At 44.8% G+C, this 2,994-nt stretch overlaps 6 non-coding genes across 6 annotated transcripts; 2 read left to right on the forward strand and 4 right to left on the reverse strand.

The window, feature by feature from the left end:
• Positions 1 to 312: 312 nt before the first annotated feature.
• trnad-guc (transfer RNA aspartic acid (anticodon GUC)) lies at positions 313 to 384 on the forward strand. The gene has a single exon. It is a non-coding gene; the product is annotated as a tRNA-Asp (tRNA).
• Positions 385 to 709: 325 nt separating this feature from the next.
• trnav-uac (transfer RNA valine (anticodon UAC)) lies at positions 710 to 782 on the reverse strand. The gene has a single exon. It is a non-coding gene; the product is annotated as a tRNA-Val (tRNA).
• Positions 783 to 1,022: 240 nt separating this feature from the next.
• trnad-guc (transfer RNA aspartic acid (anticodon GUC)) lies at positions 1,023 to 1,094 on the forward strand. Its single transcript has one exon. It is a non-coding gene; the product is annotated as a tRNA-Asp (tRNA).
• A 323-nt stretch (positions 1,095 to 1,417) lies between these two features.
• Positions 1,418 to 1,490, reverse strand: trnav-aac (transfer RNA valine (anticodon AAC)). Its single transcript has one exon. It is a non-coding gene; the product is annotated as a tRNA-Val (tRNA).
• Positions 1,491 to 2,125: 635 nt separating this feature from the next.
• trnae-uuc (transfer RNA glutamic acid (anticodon UUC)) lies at positions 2,126 to 2,198 on the reverse strand. The gene has a single exon. It is a non-coding gene; the product is annotated as a tRNA-Glu (tRNA).
• A 235-nt stretch (positions 2,199 to 2,433) lies between these two features.
• trnav-uac (transfer RNA valine (anticodon UAC)) lies at positions 2,434 to 2,506 on the reverse strand. Its single transcript has one exon. It is a non-coding gene; the product is annotated as a tRNA-Val (tRNA).
• Positions 2,507 to 2,994: the final 488 nt, after the last annotated feature.

Below are 2,994 nucleotides of genomic sequence, written 5' to 3' on the forward strand. Positions count from 1 at the left end.
ATTTCCGCCCAGTTTCAAAAGGGGGACTTTTCGCATGTGAAGCCAACGTGATAACCACTACACTACGGAAACTGCTGAAGTCAAGTTATACGCACGTGCCCAGGCTCAATGCACCATTCACACTTGACTGCAAACATTTCAGATGCCAGACGGCATGATTTCCGAATGGATTCAGTCATAGCTGCTGTGTCATTGGGTGACAGTAAATGTCTAGTACACTTAAAGCCTCCCCTGTATAGCTCTAAGAATTCCCTTTGAAGGTCGGAACAGCGCCACTTTTTTTTCATTAGCCCAAAAATGCTGCTGGCGCAGTCCTCGTTAGTATAGTGGATAGTATCTCCGCTTGTCACGCGGAAGACCAGGGTTCGATTCCTTGACGTGGACTGTTTTCTACCAGTTGCTTGTAAGACAACAGCCATTTAACACAGAGACGATACATATCAATCATGTTCCTGCTGCAAGAGACCGCTTCACATTAACGACATGATTGCCTACCTCGGCATGCATGAAAGGCTGTGCATCACAATGGAAAATTCTGCATCAGAATGGAAAATTCTGCTTCTTTTCATCAAGTTTGCTGGGAACACTAGTCAGAACACTTTGATTGTGTGGAGGAAAGGCTAACCCTGGGGCATTTGTACTTATCCAGTTTCTGACAATTCCACTACGTAGAGTGTTATTGTGTGGAGTATGCAGGGACAAAGAATACTGTTTCCGCCCAGTTTCAAACGGGGGACTTTTCGCGTGTAAAGCCAACGTGATAACCACTACACTACGGAAACTGCTGAAGTCAACTTTTACGCACGTGCCCAGGCTCAATGCACCATTCACACTTGACTGCAAACATTTCAGATGCCAGACGACATGATTTCCGAATGGATTCAGTCATAGCTGCTGTGTCATTGGGTGACAGTAAATGTCTAGCACACTTAAAGCCTCCCCTGTATAGCTCTAAGAATTCCCTTTAAAGGTCGGAACAGCGCCACTTTTTTTTCATTAGCCCAAAAAAGCTGCTAGCGCAGTCCTCGATAGTATAGTGGACAGTATCTCCGCTTGTCACGCGGAAGACCAGGGTTCGATTCCCTGACGGGGAGTTTTCTACCAGTTGCTAGTAAGACAACAGCCATTTAACACAGAGACGATACATATCAAGCATGTTCCTGCTGTAAGAGACCGCTTCACATTAACGATATTATTGGCTACCTCGGCATGCATGAAAGGCTGTGCATCACAATGGAAAATTCTGCATCAGAATGGAAAATTCTGCTTCTTTTCATCAAGTTTGCTGGGAACGCTAGTCAGAACACTTTGATTGTGTTGAGGAAAGGCTAACCCTGGGGCATTTGTACTTATCCAGTTTCTGACAATTCCACTACATGGAGTGTTATTGTGTGGAGTATGCAGGGACAAAGAATACTGTTTCCGCCCAGTTTCGAACTGGGGACCTTTCGCGTGTTAGGCAAACGTGATAACCACTACACTACGGAAACTGCTAAAGACAAATTTTAGGCACGTGCCCAGGCTCAATGCACCATTCACACTTGACTGCAAACATTTCAGGTGCCAGACAACATGATTTCCGAATGGATTCAGTCATAGCTGCTGTGTCATTGGGTGACAGTACATGTCTAGTACACTTAAAGCCTCCCCTGTATAGCTCTAAGAATTCCCTTTAAAGGTCGGAACAGCGCCACTTTTTTTTCATTAGCCCAAAAATACTACTTGCGCAGTCCACGTTTGTATAGTTGATAGTATCTCCGCTTGTCACGCGGAAGACCAGGGTTCGATTCCTTGACGTGGAGTTTTCTACCAGTTGCTTGTAAGACAACAGCCATTTAACACAGAGACGATACATATCAATCATGTTCCTGCTGCAAGATACCGCTTCACATTAACGATATGATTGTCTACCTCAGCATGCATGAAAGGCTGCCCATCACAATGGAAAATTCTGCATCACAATGGAAAATTCTGCTTCTTTTCATCAAGTTTGCTGGGAACGCTAGTGAGAACACTTTGATTGTGTGGAAGAAAAGCCAACCCTGGGGAAATTGTACTTATCCAGTTTCTGACAATTCCACTACATAGAGTGTTAATGTGTGGAGTAAGCAGGAACAAGGAATACTATTTCCACCCAGTTTCGAACGGGGGACTTTTCGCGTGAAAAGCCAACGTGATAACCACTACACTACAGAAACTGCTGAAGTCAACTTTTACGCACGTGCCCAGGCTCAATGCACCATTCACACTTGACTGCAAACATTTCAGATGCCAGACGACATGATTTCCGAATGGATTCAGTCATAGCTGCTGTGTCATTGGGTGACAGTAAGTGTCTAGTACACTGAATGCCTCCGCTGTTTAGCTCTAAGAATTCCCTTTAAAGGTCGGAACAGCGGCACTTTTTTTCATTAGCCCAAAAATGCAACATACTGTTTCCGCCCAGTTTCGAACAGGGGACTTTTTGCGTGTAACGCAAACGTGATAACCACTACACTACGGAAACTGCTGAAGGTGAATTTTACGCACGTGCCCAGGCTCAATGCACCATTCACACTTGACTGCAAACATTTCAGATACCAGACGACTTGATTTCCAAATGGATTCAGTCATAGCTGCTGTGTCATTGAGTGACAGTAAATGTCTAGTACACTTAAAGCCTCCCCTGTATAGCTCTAAGAATTCCCTTTAAAGGTCGGAACAGCGCCACTTCTTTTTCATTAGCCCTAAAATACTACGAGGGCAGTCCTCTCGTCGGAACAGTGCCACTTTTTTTTTATTAGCCCGAAAATGCTACTAGCGCAGTCCTCGTTAGTATAGTGGACAGTATCTCCGCTTGTCACGCGGAAGACTAGGGTTCGATTCCCTGACGGAGTTTTCTACCAGTTGCTAGTAAGACACAGCCATTTAACACAGTATGTTCAAGCATGTTCCTGCTGTAAGAGATCGCTTCACATTAACGATATGATAGGCTACCTCGGCATGCATGAAAGG

The sequence above is a fragment of the Anarrhichthys ocellatus genome, unplaced genomic scaffold (genome assembly GCF_004355925.1).
Source record: "Anarrhichthys ocellatus isolate YVR2014 unplaced genomic scaffold, GSC_Weel_1.0 scaffold5463, whole genome shotgun sequence".
In the NCBI taxonomy this organism is placed as follows: domain Eukaryota; kingdom Metazoa; phylum Chordata; class Actinopteri; order Perciformes; family Anarhichadidae; genus Anarrhichthys; species Anarrhichthys ocellatus.